The sequence below is a fragment of the Pantherophis guttatus genome, chromosome 3, assembly GCF_059756535.1.
Source record: "Pantherophis guttatus breed Tessera chromosome 3, ASM5975653v1, whole genome shotgun sequence".
In the NCBI taxonomy this organism is placed as follows: Eukaryota; Metazoa; Chordata; class Lepidosauria; order Squamata; family Colubridae; genus Pantherophis; species Pantherophis guttatus.
Window position 1 is genome coordinate 44,791,070 of NC_142065.1, and position 22,001 is coordinate 44,813,070.

A 22,001-nucleotide genomic window follows, 5' to 3' on the forward strand; every position below is an offset into this window, starting at 1 on the left:
GCCTGCTCGGCCATGTGTAACTGTGAATAAAACAAAAGCAAAAAAAAAAAATGAGTCTCAGAACTGGACTTCAAAGATAAGAGACAATTAATAAGACCCCATTTATCTATAAGAACCTAGCATCTGCTAGGGATCATTTGAAGAAACTGAAGAGAGAAACAGAGAATTGGAAGGTGATTTTTGCTTTTATAAGGTGAAGATGGAATATAGAATAAATCCGAATTCATAAAGAGCATTGAAGAAAATTAAATAATATGAAAATCTACATGTTAGACAGTAGTGGGTTGCTACTGGTTCGCCCCAGATTGGGCAAACCAGTAGCGGCGGCGGCGGGAGGCTCCGCCCATCTACCCGGATGCTTCTGCGCATACACAGAAGTGTTGCAAGCGTGCATGAGCGCGCGCACACCCACATCCACGAGCAAACCGGTAGCGACGGGTTTTGAAACCTGCCCCTGATGTTAGAGCAGTGTTCTGAAGAATTCTGGGAGTTGGAGTCCATACTTCTTAAAGTTGCCAAGGTTGAGAAATACTGTGTCATTTAAAACTGCCTCATTTATGAAGACTGCATAACAGAATATGCAATATAGTATTAATATGGTAATACATATGTTTATTAGTAAGCCCAGATGCCTGATTCCATTATTTCAGAGAAACAAATCCTCCAGTGAGCAATAAGCCTTGGGGATCTCTGGGGTGCCTGCATGGTTTGTTCTACCATGCATAACAAAGGGAGAGATGCAACTGCATGTTCTTACTCCACACCTCAGAGATAGAATGAAGTAGGAAGACATCAAGGAGAGCGTTAATTACTGCTCTCCCCTCTCCTTTTCATATTTGCTGTAACCAAGAGGGCATAAAACCACATCATATATGGCATCCATTCCACAGAAGCAGATATCAGTGCTATCCTTAACCATGTGAATTATTGTGTTGTTTATCCTTTTTTTTTCCAAATTGCAACTTTGTGCAATTTGCTTTTCCTCATGGACTAATTATATTGCCTCTGGAAAACATTTATTTTTCAGCTTATTAGCAGAATATATTTTTTAACATTATACTATACGAAATATCATTTGAGCTACTAACATCATTAAGGAAATACAACAGCACAGAGATGTGCACAATGTTCTGTGCATGAACCAGTCCATGCACAAAAACAGCTGATTTGGGGTGATCCATGAACTGAAATCTCTGTTTTGGATGCTTTGCCCCATAAACTGAGTAAACAGGACTTTTTGGGGGGTGGTACAGACTAAAATGTAATAATTCCAGCCAAAAATTGTTTGGAAAGATAGTAGAGAAAGCCAAGATAGCCAAGTTATGATAGATAGGGTAACCAAAGGCTTATTCCATGCTGGAAGTTACTGATTAGATATAGGGAGGGTGGGGTTGACACACACATTCAAGCCATACCTGGGATGCCCCTTGACTTTTTTTAAAGTCAAAGGGCAACAACCAAAACATTCTAGGTTTTGTTTCTACTAATCTATAGTGACCCAAAATAGTTTGAGTGGATTTTTAATACCTAATGATTTTGTTCCAACTTTGAAACATGATATGTATGTGTGTGTGTGTGTGCACGTGTACACATACACACAAATATGCATGCATGCAGAAAATTGTGTGTGTGTGTATATACTGTATATATATACATACATACACACAGCATTTCCTGCTCATCTTTAACAACGCTCATTTCATTAGAAATTCTTTACATGAGATTTGCTCCCAGTCCAATGTAGTAGTTAAGAGAAGTTTATTTATTTATTTATTTATTTTGTTAAGTACGTATTTGATAATATATATAAGTATAAGCATGAAATGAATACATAAAATGAGTACAATCAAAGGGAACATTAGGACAGGGATGGTAGGCACACTGGTTCTCTTATGCACGCCCCTTACAGACCTCTTAGGAATGGGGTGAGGTCAACGGTAGACAGTTTTAGGTTAAAGTTTTGGGGGTTTTGGGATGAGACCACAGAGTCTGGTAGTGCATTCCAGGCATTAACAACTCTGTTACTGAAGTCATATTTTGTGCAATCGAGTTTGGAGCGGTTCACTTTAAGTTTGTATCTATTGCTCGTGTGTTGTTGTGGTTGAAGGTGAAGTAGTCATTGACTGGTAGGACATTGTAGCAGATGATTTTATGAGCTATGCTTAGGTTCACAATCTTAAAACAAAATAAATTATTCTGTGGAAAGAAATTTCATGTTGTCTTAAGCTAGCCAGTATAAATGCTTCATAGCCACTGAATCACTCGCATTATACATGTCAAAGATATCAGATAAAGAAGTTATATCTTAACAGCAATGGCATCCATCCAATACCAAATTGATTCTCAGTTGCCAGAAAACATTACATGTACATTACAAAACTTTTCCAGAAATTCAGTATCTTCTGCCTTGAAGGTTATGAAATCTGGAGAACAAGAAGAGTTTGCAAGAATGTATTAGTAGTCCTGTGAAAAAATCAGGTAGAACAATGGCTGATGACCTCTTTCTATCGGTCCACGATAGAAAGTTTCCTCACATACTGCATTACAGTATGGTACGCTAGTTTAACTGCTGTGGACAGGAAGGCACTACAAAGAGTGATCAATTTGGCACAAGAAACCATTGGTTGCCCTCTAACACCACTGGATAAGATCATCAGGTTTCGCTGCTTTAGCAGACTAAGAAAGATACTCAGAGATGATTCACATCCTGGTTAGTGTCTCTTCGCACTTCTACCATCAGGCAGAAGACATCGAAGCATAGCCAGCCAAACAAATAGGTTTAAAAATAGTTTCTATCCTTGGGCTGTCAGACTCTTAAACACAACCACAATCACTCCACGCACACGTGGAAACATATAACTAGTTTTTCTTCTTTTCCCCCTAATTACTTGCATAGGGATTATTCTTTACACTATTTATGTTGTTTGTATTTTTTGCCATGGATTGTACCAATGAGGCTAAAACCAATTTCATTGTATACGTGATGTACAATGACAATAAGGGCTATACTAAAGTAGGGTTACTCTGGGATGCAGAAGTCCATACAATGATGTGGATGGCTTCAAGAAAATACAGAAAGCTAACCTTTTGCTGCCATGAATGGTCATCCAGATTTTTATAGCCAAGAAAGATATCAATGTTGACATTTAGTAGATAAGTAGATTTTCTCTCTGACACAGTCCAGAAATAGTAGCCTTCATTTCTGTTACCAAGGTCTTTTCCCTACTTGTTCCAAACTAACATATAAACTTGCCCCTTTCCTCTTTTTATTCTGTTGAAATTCCATGACATTGCCTTCAACTCATCCAGTGGTGAAATGTAAAATTTGTTACTACCGGTTCTGTGGGCGTGGCTTGATGGGGGATAATGTGACTAGGTGCGTGTGGCCAACTTTTTTTTTACTTTTAAAAGCATTTTTTCGGCCGAAGAAAAAATGCTTTTAAAAGTTAAAAAAAAAACCTCTGATGATCACGCAGCTCAGCTGGGCATGGAGGGGGGCAGGGATTTTTGCTACCAGTTCGCCAAACCACCCGCCACCATCACTACCAGATCGGGTGATCTGGTCCTAACCGGTAGCATTTCACCCCTGAACTCATCCCTCGCCCATAAGCATCTTTAGCTGCTCCAGTTTTAAAGCAATGTTTTATCATTTAAGCTGACAGCAACCCATTTCAAGGTATAACAGTCACTGTTGGCCACTTCAGACTGGTATGAACATATTTTGCCTCTGCCTGCTGTTCTTCCTCCCTCCCTGCATTTGTTGGCCCCCACAGTAGCAGGCAGCTTTATGTAGCCCACCAAAGAGTTGATTAGAGGTTGGGGGACAATACAGATACCTGGCTGTGACTAAGAGAGCCCAATAAGTTGTGACAATAACCTCAAGGGAGTGGAGGAAGAACCACAGCCAAGGCAACAATACAGTAAGAGAAAACTGAGTCCGACGCAGGAATGGACTTTGAGACTTGACCCTCCCTAATTCTTTTTGGGATAAAGGAGGGTGGAGGCACATTCAGAGTTGCAAGATTTTGTTACTGTAACTCAATTTTAAAAGTAGTTTTCTATTCACAACTTTGGTTTTCAAGTCTGGTCTACCTCGAAGGGTTGACAGAAAGCCAGCTTTTCCCTTCTGTAAGTACACTGCTTCCCCGTCCTCTCCATCAACTGTTTAAAAACTTGGATTTGTCAGCAGCTTCTGTGAACTTCCCTAACTACAAAGTCATGAAGCAGCATTAAACCCACTGTCAAAAGAAACTCTGCAAACAGCAAGTCATGGCTGGGGGAATTGTGCTGTGAAGCAAGGGCTACTATATCTGACTGGAAAAATATGGGTAGACACTAAACAGCAGCAAAGAGTTTGAGGTTTTAGCTCAGCAGCTTCTGTTTCTTCCTGATGAAAATGAAACAAAAGCAGCTTATCTGTGTGTGTGTTGAAGACAGAAAGCTGTCAAGGAGGCAAGAGCACTTCAGAAGGAACTGCAAACATTTTGTGAATGAGTGTGTGTGCACATGCTTTAGTGCAGAATCTGGAAATAAACATATTACAGTGCCTTATTTAACAATTTTAAAAATGGATCCATGTTTTCTCTCCTTCTCTTGTGGCTGAAAAAGCTCAGTTGGAGAAGGAAGTTTGCTTTACTCCTTGGTCCGGCCCACTGATAGTAAAAAGGAGACGGAAAAGGTCTGGAAAGCTTCTCCAAAATTCATTTCTATAAATACAGGAAAGAGTCAGTTTGGTATAGTGATTAAAACATAAGGCTAGAAACTGAAAGACCTGGTATTCTAATCCCTCCTTAGTCTCAGAGCCAAACGGGGGACCTTGGGCCAGTCACTTGTTCTCAGCCATAGAAAGGAGGCAATGGCAAACACTTCTGAAAAATCTTGACAAGGAAAACAGCAGAGACTTGTCCAGACAGTCTCTTGGAATCGGACACAATTGATTGGAAGAAAAAAAAAAAGCAGAAGTACAGAGACAGAACAAATCAGGACACCTGACGTGCAAGTCACAGCATGCACATTCAACACATTTATCATTTTTGTACGATAATGATAAGCATAGGTCAGATATCCTCCATATATGTGGTCTTAATAGTAAAAAGTATCCAGCCACTAGAAAGATTGTTGAAAATTATATGAGCTGAATGCTGATGCCAATCCATTCCTTAAAACATGGCTACAAAAGCAAGATTGAGGATCTCAGGGAAATGGAAAACTGATAAGACATCTACACTATACATAATATCAAGATGCTTTCTCCAGGTCTTTTTAATTAATAAAAAAATTAAAAGTCTTTTATATGAGTTATTATGAAGATAGCATGGCTATTAATGTACTACAAAACTGTTAATATAGATTTTAAAAATCATTTTATTACATATGCCATACCAAGAATATGAAATGGATAAAAACTTGGGTTGTGGATCAAGATTATTATATGCATAAACGTGGAAAGATTTGATATTACCTGTAATGGAGGAATGGATGATGAAGATGATGATACTTACTAAGATGGCCAAATTGACATGTTTGGTCAGAGAAAAGAATAAATTTAATGTTAATTGGAGCCCCCCATAGACTTTTTGCATGGAACAAAAAAAAAAAATTATGATTTATGGCTTTGATGATTAAAAAAAATAGGTTATAAAAAATGAAACTCATGCTGTAACCATAAAGTAAAAGGAAGGTGTGTGTGTGCGTGTGTGTGTGTATGTGTAGCTACTTTATATTGTCAATCTTTTTTCTGCCCTTTTCTGTTTGTCTTTTCTTTCTTCTTTCTTTATTCCACATATTAGTTTCTGTTAGTTTTTCTCTTTCTGCTTAAAATTTAAATAAAGCTAAATATATACATATAAATAAATAAATAAATATAAATAGTCACCCAGATTAGAAAAGGCTGGTATTATATAACTACTTTCAAGCAGGGTCACAGATCCAACGAATATGGAGTCAAGTCTCGTGTTGAACTGGAAACCACTTCTGGACTTTGTGCTTGAGATGGAAAAAAAATAAAACTTTGATTTTGGATTGTACTGATTTAGATAGATTTGTTGTTATAGAAATGGCTAGCTTATACTATTATGTAAAAAAATTGAGGTTTGATGTTACAGTTTTATTCTACTGCACCAGAGGAAGTGGAAAATCAACCTTTTTTTTCTTTTTTCTCTTCTTTTCTACACTTCTCCTTTCCCCTTTCCCTCTATTATTTTTCCCAATATTTGCTTTTGTATTTTATATTATAAACTAATAAAAAAAACCTGGAAATATGAAGTCTCATGTTGAATATTTGCTGCTGTTCCCAAGATTATAAATTCCAGATTGTCCCAGTTCTAGTTGTAAGTATTTAACTGCTCAAGAAATCCCATGTTCAAGCAGTGAGTGTTGTTGCTGGTGGCAGTATTCCATTGTGCTAGGTTTCCTTGTTAGGTGTGTGTAATAATGAGGAGATATAGGCCTCACCCCACCTTCCAGTCCCTGATATGTTTATGTCATGACTGAACGTCAAGACTTGATCCAAAGATATATAGCCATATGACAGCAGAAGTCTTTTATAAAGCAAGGTTTTTTTCATATTGACAAGCACAGAAATGCCAGCAATGTAGATTGCTTACTTTTTTTTTTTTTTTACAGAAGGAGAAGGGATTTGTATTTCAACATAAAACTGGTTTGCATTCTTTACTGGTTGACACTCTCTATGAAACTCTTGACCAGGAAGGACAACTATTTGCTGGCTGCCTGTTCTCTGTGAGAATGCTATAAATTTGCAATTGAGTAAACATACTTGTCCCCATCGTTTCGTTGTATGTTTACAGATCTAGAATTTTTCAGAATAGCCCATTTAATCCTTTCTGCTTTCTAATTGAAGAATGAGCATTAGGCAACAATTGAGCATTATTTATTTATTTATTATTTATTTTATTAATTCAATTTGTATGCCGGCCCTCTCCGAAGACTCAGGGCAGCTCACAATGCACTTGAAATCATTATAAAAAACATTTAAAAATTAAAAACATTAAAACATTAAAACTCATTCACACCATTCATGGCCGGATCTCACTAGATCGCAAGAGCGAGATCAACGCCCCAGGCCTGCCGGAAAAACCAGGTCTTCACCGCTTTTCGGAAGGCCAATAGGGTGGGGATGGTCTGGACCTCAGGAGGTAACTGGTTCCAGAGAGCTGGGGCAGCCACAGAGAAGGCCCTCCCCCACAGGCCCGCCAGCCAGCATTGTTTAGCTGACGGGACCTGGAGGAGACCAACTCTGTGGGATCTTACCAGTGGTTAGGCAACAGAAAGGATCGATTTCTGGAAATAACCAAAATACCCGTCCCATTTACAGAGAACTGAGTGTGCAGTCTCACTAGGGGGCACCAAACAGTAAAGAAAAAGTAGCAGATCTTAATCAAAATAGATAAAGAAATGGATTAATTTCCCCCCCACAAGACAGTGTTTACCTCTCCATATATTTGCAACAGAGACTGTAGCCGCTAATCCTTTCCTGTAAAGTTTGCTGTGGCAATCTGCAAAGTGAAGTCATAAGAGAAAGGTAAAATGTATATTACTTAAGTCAATATAATTGATATGTGAGCTTCCATGTGTGTGTTTAATATATTATTAAAGAAATTTCTAAAAGAATAAAAACAATATAGATTTTGAAACAAAAAGTAAAGTAATAAATAAAAAAAGATCAAAGAAAGAATGAGAAAATAGAAAGGAAGGAAGCAGCTTCCGATCTTCTTAATAGCAGTTACAAATACATTTATTTTTATCCCCTCTCTTTCTAAGATTATAATTTCCTTCTTTGCATAATTTACCCTTTCTGATCATCAAACCAATAAACCACAATTTCTTTTTTCCTTTTTTTTTTCCACCCAAAAACCCAGAGGGGGTTTCCAGTTACTAATAAATGTGGTTATTACTATTTTTCTAATTAGACAAGTCAATTTTACCATATCTGCAAATTTATCATCTTCTCCAGCCATTCTGTATTATCAGGGTCTTTCCATTATTACAATGTATATTTATAATCTCACGCATTTATCATACATAAAGCAAGACTGTACATGAGTTTCCAAAGGACTGCAGCCCTTCAGTGTTGTATGAGAGTGTCCCAGAATTAGTTTTTATTTGTTCAACTTGTTCAACTTGTATGCCGCCTTTCTCCAAAGACTCAAGGCGGCTTACAATGCATTTAAAAACCATATATAAAAACATTAAAAATTAAAACATTAAAAACAATTAAAACCCATTCACACCATTCATGGCCAGATCGCAACAGCGAGATCAACGGCCCCTGGCCTTCTGGAAAAGCCAGGTCTTCACTGCTTTTTGGAAGGCCAATAGGGTGAGGATGGTCCGGATCTCAAGAGGTAACTGGTTCCAGAGAGCTGGGGCAGCCACAGAGAAGGCCCTCCCCCACAGGCCCGCCAGCCGGCATTGTTTAGCTGACGGGACCCGGAGGAGATCAACTCTGTAGGATCTTACCGGTCACTGGGAGCTATGTGGTAGAAGGCGGTCTCGAAGATAACCTGGCCCTGAGCCATGTAGGGCTTTAAAGGTAATAACCAACACCTTGCATTATGACCAGAGACCAATAGGGAGCCAGTGCAGCTCATGGAGAATTGGTGTAATATGGGTGTACCTAGGTGCACCCACGACAGCTCGCGCAGCTGCATTCTGGACCAACTGTAGTCTCCGAACACTTTTCAAGGGTAGCCCCATGTAGAGCGCATTGCAATAATCTAATCGTGAGGTGACAAGGGCATGAGTTGCTAATGGGAAATTTAAACTCATCAGGAGCCCTAGTTAAAATATGTGCTTCTGAGCATATGGAAAAACATACTGAATAGCCCTTGATTTATGACTACAATTGGGACAATAATTTCCATTGCTAAGCAAGGTGTTGTTAACAAGTCATACCCGATTTTATGATCTGATTAAACAAATCACTGCAGTTAAGTGAATCACACAGTTCTTAAGGGGATCCAGCTTCTCCTACTGATTTTGAAAGTTGGATAGGAGAAACTAAATAACAGAAATGAAAATGGATGTTTCATTCCCATTTGTTATGGCTTTTAACTTTGGCCTTTCTCCACAACCCTAGCCTGCAGTCCCTGACTACTTCTCCACTCTATGGAGTAGGGAATGAAGGCTTTTGCTTTAATAAATTTGACACCTGCTAGATTGAACTAGTCAATTATGAGCCATGGTGGCGCAGTGGTTAGAGTACAGTACTGCAGGCTACTTCTGCTGCCTGTCAACTGCCTGCAATTTGGCAGTTCAAATCTCACCAGACTCAAGGTTGACTCAGCCTTTCAGCCTTCCATCCTTCCGGGGTGGGTAAATGAGGAGCCAGATTGTTGGGGGCAATGTGCTCTAAACCACTTAGAGAGGACACTGTAAAGTGATATATAAGTCTAAGCTCTATTGCTATTGCTATTTTCCCAGAGATTGGGGAGCTTGTTCCAAATCTGGTTTTAGTCTCTTTGAAGGCATTAAAAAAAGAGAGAAGAGAATAGGGACATGTACTTACTGACTTTATAGAATCCATAGATTAGGATTTTTTATAAGTGGGATGTTTGCATGGGATGTACAGAGTAGGAAATTTGTAAAATCTGTACTCTTGGGGAAAAAAAAGTTAATCATTCAATGACATGCTTATATTTCAAACCCAAAGTCATCACACAGAAGTTACAGGTGGTCAGCCCTAGATTCACAAAGGCCAGAAGGCTTGCTTCTCAAATTACTAATCTGGCCTTTTGTTGGGCTAAAATCTTGAACTGAGTATTTTCTGCATCCTTCAGAACAGTTAACTAGGCTCAGTCACCATTGACTTCTTCAACCTAATGCCCATTGGATGAATTGGTAATTCTGGGACTTAAGACCCCTAACATATCTGGAGAGGTCCAAGTTAGGGAAGGCAAATACAGAACCATCCAGAAAATCATACAAGTTTGTTCATCAAGCTAAATAATAGCAAGATTTTCAGCGGGCTGTAATTCTGCACTTCAACCCCAGAGAGCAATATTGTTTCAGTTGATTATTCCATTATGTTTCAGTGATACAATAATGAGAATTCACAAGGTAGCATCATGAAATCACAAGAGAAATAGAAATAGTTGTAAGTATGCATTTCAGAGTTTGACACAAGGGCTAATTTGGAAGTCTTGGACGGTGTTCTACCAAAATAAAATCATGATTATAAAATTTTATGGAGTCTTTTCCACTCCTATTTGGAACCTTGAATGCAGTCTCTTTTTTCCAATAATGTGTGTTAGATTTTGCCAGGTTCTAATGCTACCAGCCTGTGATAGGTTTCATGCAGTACTTATTAAGTTATGCAGTAAACTCTCCATTTAACTGGGTTCAGTTTAGCTGTCTTTGAATGAAATAGACAAAATCTAACTTGGAAAATGTGGCAAAAAAAAAAAAAGCAACTCAGCTGCTGAACTTGGTGTAAAAACTGAACATTCTACAATTCCATATTGCTGTTCTGGGAAGGCTTGCAACACCCTTTCCCCCACGTCCTGTCATTATCTGCATGGTTTATGTCTACTAGACCAGCTGCCTGTGACAATGATAGATCTTATTTGCCTCAGTTGTAGTACTCAGGCCCAACCTGAGAAAATTTCTCTTCAGATTTAACGGGCATTTGGCTTTAGTAGATATTCTTCCCTCCATTATTCCATTAAGTAGAAACTTTATTGTAATGTAATTTGCTTGGTATGGCTTTGGCTTAGCATGCTGGGTAAGAGTAATAATGTGTTCAGTACTAATAATGTTAAATGAGGCATGGCTTATGGCTTAGCATGTTGTATGAAACCAGCCATTTTTTGTTTACTATGAATGATAGTTAAGCAAACCAGGGCTTAGTGTGATATGCTTAGTAAATCCCTAGAACATATACAATTTTTAATATACCAATAATGTGTATAGTTCAACATTTGTGTCTCCCAGTGTTAAATCACATGAATTCCATGCATTTTTAATATACACTAAGGCATATACTTAGACAGTGCAATGGTTCAGTGGTTAAGTTAGAATAGAATAACAGAGTTGGAAGGGACCTTGGAGGTCTTCTAGTCCAAACCCCAGCCCAGGCAGGAAACCCTACACCACTTTAGACAAATGCTTATCCAACATCTTCTTAAAAATTTCCAGTGTTGGAGCATTCACAACTTCTGCAGGCAAGTTGTTCCACTTATTAATTGTTTAAACTGTCAGGAAATTTCTCCTTAGTTCCAAGTTGCTTCTCTTCTTGATTAGTTTCAACCCATTGCTTCTTGTTCTACCCTCAGGTGCTTTGGAGAATAGTTTGACTCCCTCTTCTTTGTGGCAACCCCTGAGATATTGGAACACTGCTATCATGTCTCCCCTAGTCCTTCTTTTCATTAAACTAAACATACCCAGTTCCTGCAACCGTTCTTTACAGTATATATTTTAGCCTCCAGTCCTCTAATCATCTTTGTTGCTCTTTTCTGGACTCCTTCTAGAGTCTCAATATCTTTTTTACATCATGGCGACCAAAACTGAATTCAATATTCCAAATGTGGCCTTACCAAGACCTTATAAAGTGGTATTAACACTTCACGTGATCTTGATTCTATCCCTCTATTTATGCAGCCCAGAACTGTGTTAGATTTTTTGGCAGCAGTTGCTGAGCTTGTTGGCTAGAAAGCTGACAACCCAGGTTCAAGACTCAAGCATTGGGCAATGGAATGAGCATCTGTCTTTGCCTATTTCCTGCCGACCTAGCAGTCTGAAAGCATGTGAATGTCAGTAGATAAACAGGTACAACTTCAGTGGGGAGGAAATAGGGCTCTGCAATGTCATGCTGGCCACATAATCACAGAATTCTCTTTGGACAGTTCTGGCTCATGGCCCTGAAATCTCCATTTCAGGGCCCCCTATAGTTGGCAATGACTAGAGTAAAATCCGCAGAGACTCCTTTCATTCCTTTAATATACACAGCTGGGTTTCTCAACACCTCACCATAATGAGCCATGAAAAAAATAATTGCAATAATAATTTAATGCAAAAACTGGCTGCACCACCTTATCTGCAATTGCAATCAAAGACTTCTTCAAACTGATGTTTAACCTCTCATATCACTTTACTGGATTTTTGATGGATTTCTCCATAGCAAACTACTTCAGATCAGTATAATTTGACAGTTTTCTATAGCTTCTACCCATTTCTATGGACTTTAGGTCTGAACTTTGATGTGGACATACTAGGACATACCAATCAATTTTGACACATCAGTCAGTACCCTACAAGTCTGACCAAAATCCAGTTTTATTCCATGCTATTCTACGGAAGCTAGGCTCCCTGAACAAGAGACTATACTGCAAGTCAGCATTCTGTTGCCTGAATCCTACCAGCCAGGAGCTTATATATAACATATACTCACAGTCAGGATGCAAGGGAAGATTTACTATTGTCCCACATTCTATTTCAGACTACATCTCTGGCTGCAGATCAATGGAGCACCAGAACTTTAGAAGTAATTTTGGAATCTTTCCCAGACTGATAGGCATCAGTTACTTTTTTATGGAGGTCTTCAGAAATGTGTTTTGCTTGGAGCATGACAAACCTTTGGAATCTGCATAATGAGAACTTAACTTTGAGGAAAGGAACAAACTTTGTGAGATGTATGTAGGGCAGGTTTGGCCCAATCAGGTTTGATTGTTGAATGAAGTCATCACCAAACTGGCTATAATTATCTATGTAATTGAATTAATTGAACTACAGAGATTGTTTCACTTCTGTCCCCCCTCCCCCCCAACATTGGTATATCACATGTTGGATGACCTTATTTTATGAAATACAGGAGACAAGCATCAAACTTTGGTGTTATATATTCACTCACACTTCCTTTATACAGTATTTCAGTAGAACAACATGAAATTCCTTCTTTACAATGGCAGATGGTAAAATCACTAGTATTCTTTCAAAAAGGGGAATTTCCCACAGCACTGTTGCTGATTAGGCCTGAATGATATGTTTTTGCAATTTGATTATTGATATGGGGTAAGATATGGGAGGAAGAGTTGTTTTTTTAATTGAAGTGCTAGAGAAGGTATCCAAAAATTATCCAAATGGTTGTCTGGAGGGAAGGGGGAGTCATCATTTATATAATTTTTTTCTTTACTTTTTATATTTTCTTTACTTTTTGCTAGTTTTTAATTTTTGTATTTGTAAACTTTAATAAAAATATTGTAAGAATATTAGTGTAAAACAAATAGAGGATCACTGGTTCCTTGAATCCTATTAAAAAGAAAGTGATTAGAGAAAATCACTCAATGAGTTTCAGGACTAACTAGGAATGTAATTCATACATATAGGGTCTATGTCATCTGGAAATTTTAGGAAATTATCTAACAATGCTGAACAAGTACACACAATCTCTATTCTCATTCAGTAAATCTACATGATGCTTAATTGTCACATTACCCTTTAATGTCATTTTTAAAATGCTCACAGGGAATTATATTACCTAAGTGTTGAAGTACTGTTTAATTTGAAGAAGAATAGTAGAATAGGCATGCACTACTAACCTACAATCTAGAAAACTTTGTCAGTGCTTTAGGGAAATTTCAAAAACCAAAACCTGCCATCTCTGATCCACAATAATGAAAAGAAAAGGAAATAATTTTATTTTTAGTCTTCTCAGACCTTTTTCAGTCTCTCTTACTCTTTTTGTTTTCATGTTTACTCCCATGCAAACAGTTATCAAAGTGAGACCCTTTCCTTCAAGGGCACCTATAAAAATATGCAATCAATTTGAATTTGAAAATGTTTAATAAACATGGAGCCAGGTTCATTCATCATAACATAATCATTTCCATCCTTGTAACAATGAAATATTTTTTCTTTTGCACCCCCGTTCCCCAATACCTTTAGTAATGAGATTCAAAAAGTCAACTGTTTCCACTTTTTTTTTCTTTTTCTTTTTGCCCATAACCTTGTCTTGATTGTGTTTTTCTCCTAACACCTCCCTGTCCAGGTTTCATTACTGGATACAGACATGGAGCAGTAACTGGCTTGTTTTCTGGCATCAACAATATTTACAGTATAATACACTTGGCTTTTCTGTGCCCCCTTGAGCATATGCTGTAGTCCCCCATTACATATTTTTCACCTGTGGCTCTTGAAATATCCTAGGGGCCACAGGAGGCCATATGGCCCCTGTTTAGCAAACACTAGACTAAAGTACTGATAGAAGAGAATATTTGTGCCTCGTCTTGGACTGTAGGGTTCTTGTTGGTAATTTTCTTGCAGACATTTTATTACCAAACTAGGTAACATCAGTGCTGCAGAGAGCACCAAAGACCTATTATCATGTCAAGCGAAAGTCCCTAAAGATTGGTTTGGAATTTTATCCCTCTGCTCAGAACCTTATTCTTATGTATTCTTATATAAAAATATGTGAACATCATTTGAAATAATATTCTTATATAAAAATATCTGAATATTATTTGAAGAAAATCTCTTGTATAAAACAGAATATTATTTATACTATAAATGTGGAAATGGATTTGGTGGGTTTTTTGTTGTTGTTAAGCAGGCAGCTGATTTCAAACTTTTATTTTGAACTCCAGTGTACATAATTCATATACACATATACATATTTTATTTAATATTTTAAACTAATGATGTACATAACAAATGGGCTGATCCAGGAGTGAGCAGATGTAGGCTATACTCACTAGGGAAGCTCAAAATTATTTAATTCATTAAATTAAATTACTGTAATTGACAATGCACATTTGCACTAAACATTCTACCTGGAAGCCACCCAAAATACTTCCAAAATGTACAGGGAAGGGGGAAGGCAAGGTAAATGATTTGGGCAGAATCTCCAGGAAAAAAAATTCATGAAATTCTTACCTCTTCTCTTTTGAGATCTAGGGTATTATCCTGGGGCAGACTAGGAGAAGGGTCTACAACCTTGGCAAGTTGAAGTCCACCAGGCTTAAAGTTGCCAAGGTTGGAGACCCCTGGACTAGGGTATTATCCTGAGGCAAAGGACAGTCAAGTGAGAAATCATAAATGAGCACACTCCAATATTTTCTTTATTGAAAAGGTTTTCAAATACAAATTTTTCCCCCTTTTTCCCCCCCCTCCCCCCCCTCCCTAACCCCCCCTCCCCACCCTTCCCCCCCTGTGACTTCTTCGTATCAAAAAAAAACCCTAATTCATAACAGATTACTTACTCCCTCCTCAAAATACTGACCTTTACTTACTAAAAGTATTATAAATCCCCCTTTATCCATACATTTCAGAAAAGAAGAAGAGAAAAAAAAAACAAAACAAAAAAAGACAAACACATTATACTATAACTATTATAAAATAACTCTAATTTAGCATAATAGTGTTTTATATCTATGCATTATTGCAACAATTCAAAACCACCTTCCACTTTAAAACTATACAATAAGTCCTACTTTAATAACATTTCAAAGCGGGCTCCCCATAAAATCTAATTTAACATTTATTCCACTCTATCCATTTCCTCCACTCCCCTAAATGTATCACTTAAAAATCCCTTTTCTTAAACTAATCAGTCTGTAGCTAGCTTATTCACCCACTGTCTTACAAATTTACCATACACAACAATTCTTGATATCTTTAATTCACTGCCCACACTACTTAAAAATATATATATATATATATTCCATTATATCTAAATAAAAAAAAGAAAAGACAATAACTTTAAATTTATAGTCCATATAATATCTTCTTGAAGTCTTTCCACTGGATTGTTAAAACCAACATCCATAATAGGGTGACATAGCTTGCGGATGCAACAGTTTATTCAAGATCTCCAATCATATCTGCCCCCATCAGTAGTAAACATCTTCTTATATATATAAAAGTAAAAACAACCACCCGAGTGACATTATAATTGTATTCCATATAATAATAATTGTGGGTTTCATCAGGATTATTAATTTCCATCATCGTATTGGGTAACAACCCGATCTTCTGCATGTCCCAATGTGATTCTCTTGCCTTATAATTCAAGATAATTATAATATATTTATCAACACAAAAAGAAGTTTCAAAATAGATAATTCAAAACCATCAATTTGAGGCTCTTTCCATGTCCCAAAATTACGGCAATGCAGAGATCTGCCACTATCCTCAGGATGATATTGACCAATATGTCGCCTCCTCTATGTTTTCACATAATCATTCATATTTTAAAATCACTGGCTTCACTGTTGCTTGGGTTAGAAATTTCTATTTTTGTACAACCTATTTCTTTTTTTGTTTTCTTTTTGTGGGTTTGACCTCCATCCTAATTTTTTGTGTCTCGCATTTCTTTTTTATCCCTTGTATATCCTCTAATTGGTTTCCATGCTTGTCCTTGCCTTGATAAGTCATCACATTAAAATCAGATGGCACTTCTCTCAAATTTGTAGATAATCCAGCTGGGGTATCCGATAAATCCAAAGGCAATTTATCTGGTACAGTCTCTGTCTTTAGTTCCAGCTCCTTCTGCTTATCCTGTATTATATCTGAAGACGTTAAATTCATTTTCAACCTATTTTGATAAAATTCTTCCGCCCTTTCAACAGTATTTAACTGGTATCTTTCTCCTTGATATCTCAATATAATACCAACTGGGACGTCCCACCGGAATTGAATATTTCTCCTTTTTAACTCAGACACCAGAAAGCCAAATTTCTTCCTTTCCATTAATATCTTAGGTGGGAGTTCCTTGTAAATCCAAATCTTTCTTCCATACAATTGCAAATTAGAATTGAAGGAATTTTGCACAATTTTATTCCTAATTTCTTTATCTGAAAAATAGATTACCACATCTCTAGGCAATTGCCTTTGCTTGGCAATCCAAGAGTTTATTCGATAAGCTCTGTCAATCCTACAAAACACTTCCTCAGGTTGAATCTTTAAAATCCCAGCTAGAAATTCAGAAGATATTTTCCTTAAGTCATCTCTGTTATTTTCCTGCAAACCTCTAAGTCTTATTGCATATTCTGTGAAATTATATTGTATCTTTAGAACCTCTTTTTGAATCCTCTGTTCCAGATATTCTACATTACCAGACTTTTGGTCAGCATCCATTTTAAATTTTTCTTCTGAACTATAATCCTGAATATTTAACAAATCATTTTCAATTTTTTGAAATCTATTGTCCAATTTATCTTGAATTTCATCCATTTTTGACTCTAGTAAATTAGTATTTGTATCCAACCGAATCATGAATTCTGGCAATTTTAAAATTTTTTGCTGCAAAAAGTCAAACTTGGATTTCACCAATTCCTTAGTTTCCTGCTTAAATTTTTCAAGTTGCTGATTCACAATCTCATCCCTTCTTTCAATCTCCTCTAAGAGAAATTCTATTATATTAAAATCAGGTTTCTGGGACTGAAGAGTTAAAACATATTGCTTTAAATTCTTGGTGGGGGAATCCCCCCCACCTATTTGTTTGTCTGACTTCACAAGCCTCAGTGCCATGTTTCCGCCTAAGCAGGCTTTGTTAGAAGAAGAAAAAAAAAAAACAAGACAAAAGACTTCCAGCCAGCAACACTCAAGCCTCCAGGGAAAAAAGAGAAAAACAAAAACAGGAGCGGAGTTTTGTCTACAAATGTAGCCAGTGGTATTTATTCCGCTACATTGTAATAATAAAAAACGGAAGAACTTTCCCTCTCAAACTCTTCTCCAGCCGCGGCAGACGCCATTTTAAAAAGAAACTTTTTTCCTCTTTCTCTTCCTCTATTCTCTTAAGTAATTTTTAAAAGATAAGTAAAATACTTGCGCTTCAGTATTACAGGTCCAGCTCACATTTTCTTTGAGTAATCTGTCAAATTCGCAAGCTTGCTTTTGACGCCTGGCTCTGCATTAGCAGAGGTCTCCCAAAGCCCGGAGCAACGGCTGGGGATATGGGGCATCTCATCCGCTCCATCCCAAAAGTAAAAGAAAAACTTTTGGGACTCTGCAGAGAGTTCTACCCACCCCTGCCGGCTCTATCTCCGTTTCCTCATGGGAACGGAGTTTTTTCGAGCCGCCGTTCCGTTGTGAAGGCGGCTCTAACAGGCAGTGGAAGCTGACGATCCCTAAGGAACGTCTGGCGGCGGCCAGCAGCAAACAGGAAGTCCTGTTTTCTTAATATTTTGGCAGTTATATTTTCTTAACATAATTCATTCATCATTCCTCCAAGGCTCATCTATCCTGAAACTGGACAGAGAAAAAAGTGAAATAGATAACTTTACATTTTGGATTATAGGCAGTTTCTTATAGTACCATGGACTGCATGGAAAATCTGTTAGACCTGGCCCAAACAAAGGTGTTCCCCTGAGATGCAGATTAGTAAACAGAAATAATATAAGCAAAAAAAGTTTGCAAATCTGAGGGATAGAAAAATGAAGAAGATAAATGGATGGAATAAAAGATGGCTCGGGTGTCCTTGAAAGAACTATTTAAGTCAAGATGATGTGTTCATATAGTCATCAGAAACTGAACTAAACTCAGTGGCATCCAGCTAATGACCAAATCACTGACCTTAGTGATTAGCAGGGCTCCAGAAATTTCCATCCCTCAGCTGCTTCCAATATAGGCTTTTAATTTTCTTTAAAATGGCTTCTTTCTTCTATAGATGACAGCCTGAATAGAGATATTACAGGTGAACCCTTTTGAGGTCTGCATTACTGCCAGGACAAACTGAACAGTTGAATTTCTATCTGCGAGGTAGCTTGCAAAAGCAAACACTTTTCCAGGGGAAAAAGTACTAATGTTGATCATTGCAAGGCAGCTAGCACTTAGCTATTTGGCAAGGTATAATGAGAATAATCTTAGTCTTAGGCCTGTTTCCAGAATTATTCCATTAGGAATTTAATGATACGTCCTTATATCCATTACTACCTGCTGGAGAACATAATTGCAAAATATACTTACAGCTTTCTCGTCTATCAATCTCTACTAATAACTGCACAAAATTGAACACAGCTGGCATATTTAATGGCTTTGTGTAGAAAGAGGCCACCCACTAAAGAACCATCAGTCATTCGTTCAAAGTAATTCAGGGTTAGAAATCACTGAAGATGGGTTAGTTCTGCAGAATCACTACTTACAATTGAAAGTTATTGAAAATTCCCTAAATGAGAATCGTCAACATTACTTCAAACTTCATAACAAACCCCAAGCACCATTTTGACATAAATCTACCAAGATACAGTGATTCTGATTACATGAAAAACTGTAGTGCTGAACTGAACTGAAGTGCTATAAATTCATCTTTGAGCCATCTGAAAATAACTCCAAACAAAATTCACTGTCCCCATTTCTGGTCCTTATTCTGCCTCCTGTTCTGATCAGGGGTGAAATTAATTTTTTTTGCTACGGGTTCTGTGGGCTTAATTAGTGGGCATGGCTTGGTGGTAAGGTGACTGGTGGGCGTGGCCAAGTCAATGTCACTTCTTTGCCCTTTTTTAACCTACAAAACACAACACAACACAACTGGCTCACCCACAATGTAAAAGCAGCTGTGCTAGACCCAAAATGGCCCCGCAACAAGCAGGAACCTCACACAGCCACAAAAAGCCCAAAAAACCAACTTTCACACTTTACACACACAAAATTCCACATACAGCTTTGTGAGATTTTGTGTGTTTGTGTAGTTAGAGTGAAACACTACAGAAACACACTAAATCTCAGAAAGCTGCACAAATATCATTTTATTTTAATTTATTTTTATTTTTATATAAAAGCAGCTAAATTTAAAACTTCCTAAACTTTAAATGGCTAGGTCTAAAAAAAGAACAACTAAAAAAAAACCCAATTAACTATTTTTTTTAAAGCTCCCAAAGGGGGAAAAAACTTACCCAATAGAACAGGGGTCTCCAACCTTGGCAACTTTAAGACTTGTGGACTTCAACTCCCAGAATTCCTCAGCCAGCTTTGCTGAGAGTTGAAGTCCACAAGTCTAGGCAGGAAGGCAGGCAGGCAGAAAGAGCTGCTCACTGATGAGCTTGATTGCAGGCAGGGAGATTCAGTTGCTTGCTGATGCATGGATTGCATGCAATCAGCAGCTAAGGTAAGCAAGCTGGAGGCTGGGAGAGGGTGGGGGAGAAAAAAAGAAACTTTTTTTTTTACATGGCTCTAGCGATCCAAGCTGAGTTGCCTGATTAGCAGGCAACTCAGCTGGGATGTCAGAGTTTGGCTGGTCAGAGCCATTTAAATGGAAAAAAAGGCTCTGATGATCGCGGGGCTCAGCTGGGCATGGGGGGCGGGGGCAGGGATTTTTGCTACCAGTTCTCAGAACTGCCAGCCGTCATCGCTACCTACTTGCCCAAGCCGGTCCGAACCAGAAGCATTTTACCCCTGGTTCTGATTTTGTCTGCATGAAATCTGAGAAGCGAAGTGTTTAATTCTTCCAGTTTTGCTGATCTCTCTATTTTGTATAATACTAACTGACAGGAGAAACATCCTGTCATAGTTGTGTGTTGTCTGGCTTCAGGACTCTCTCATCTCTTAGTTCTTTCATGGGTCTCACACCTAGACCCCATTCTATCATAACATGAGTTGAATAAATTTTTTGAAAAAGATTGGGACCTTGAAGGGAAGTGAATCACAAGCAGCACTTGTTATTCAAGGTTTCCTTTCCTTTCTTTCTTTATAATATAGGCAATGTATTTTGAGTTCCAGATGCTTCCACGTTCTTCTCAGAAACTGATGGAGATTGGGATGAGTCCCATCGTTCTACTGTTTCACTATTCCAGTTTTGCCATGAATTAGAAAGGACCACTGAGTTAAAGCATTTTTCAGGTTTGCTGGCTAAGCAGTTGGATGCTATTGTGCAATTCTAACAGATCACCAGTATAGCTCTGTTATATCTAGCTCTTTGGGGAATGACAGCAAAATGTATAAATCTATATCTATATATATTTATATCATCTCTACCTAACATCTGTCTGTCTGTCTGACTCTCTATCTCTATCTATCTATCTATCTATCTATCTATCTATCTATCTATCTATCTATCTATCTATCTATCTATTCATTCCTTTGCTAATAGCAAGAGGTATATTCAGCAAGTTTTGCTCATTTTAATGCAGGCCAAGTTATGTAGCCTGTAGGAATTTATTGACATGTCTTTCAGGATGTAGCCGAGCATAAGGAGTTTGGTTTTTTAATATAATGTTTCCTCTAAAAGTAGCCTAAAACATAAGGCAATTGTCTGAATATTTAAATTAAACCAAGTTAATCAGGAAATATCGATCCGTCCCCTGCCTTTGATGCAAGCTTTCAAATGTGTGCATCTTTTTAAATGAGGGTTGGATCACTTCTTCAGCTTCATTAATAGATTAACATGTGAATGGAAAGTGCTGCAAATGTCATAGGCCCACACAGCCCAATCTTTGAATGGATCTTATATTTTGAAACAAAACTCTGGCTTTCTTGACTGTATTACTATAGGCATTATTAATTGAGTTGGATTATGGCTAGTTCATATTTTGTTTATGTTCCAATCTAGAGTCAAGCATACAGATTCACATAATTTTTTATTTTATTTTATTTTCAAATGACGAAAAAATAGTTTAATTTCCAGCATAACCTAGCTTAATTTACTATAATTCATTGATTGAAAATGGAATATTTAATTAGAATGTAAAACTTTCTCAAAAATTGCAAATGGAATACACTTCACTTGAAACAATGGATAGCAATATAATCAGTTCAATTATTTGTTATAATCCTGGTTTGAGCTTTCCCCTTTAGCAATCTTTGAAATTTGTAAATTGGAGAAAGTTTTTACAGAGGCTAAACTAATAATTTGATATTATCAAAAACAAATAAAAGCTACTAAAATGAACTTGGATAATGTCAAGTAATTTGATATAGAGAATTGGAGCATCCCATGTCACAAAACTAATGGCATCTGAATTTTAAGAAATTTAAACTATGTTTCTTATGATTTAAAAACTGAATTAAATCATCAAAAAAATTTCCAGGGATATTAAAGTCCTCAGTGGCTTTTT

The 22,001-nt window shown here is 37.4% G+C and overlaps 1 long non-coding RNA gene across 1 annotated transcript; it reads right to left on the reverse strand.

Annotated features, from left to right (window-relative positions):
• Positions 1-1,798: 1,798 nt before the first annotated feature.
• On the reverse strand, positions 1,799-18,671 carry LOC148114567 (uncharacterized). Its single transcript, XR_015733040.1, has 4 exons — positions 18,526-18,671; positions 7,449-7,514; positions 5,876-5,985; positions 1,799-4,706 (listed from the first exon to the last, which is right to left on the reverse strand). It is a non-coding gene; the product is annotated as an uncharacterized LOC148114567 (long non-coding RNA).
• Positions 18,672-22,001: the final 3,330 nt, after the last annotated feature.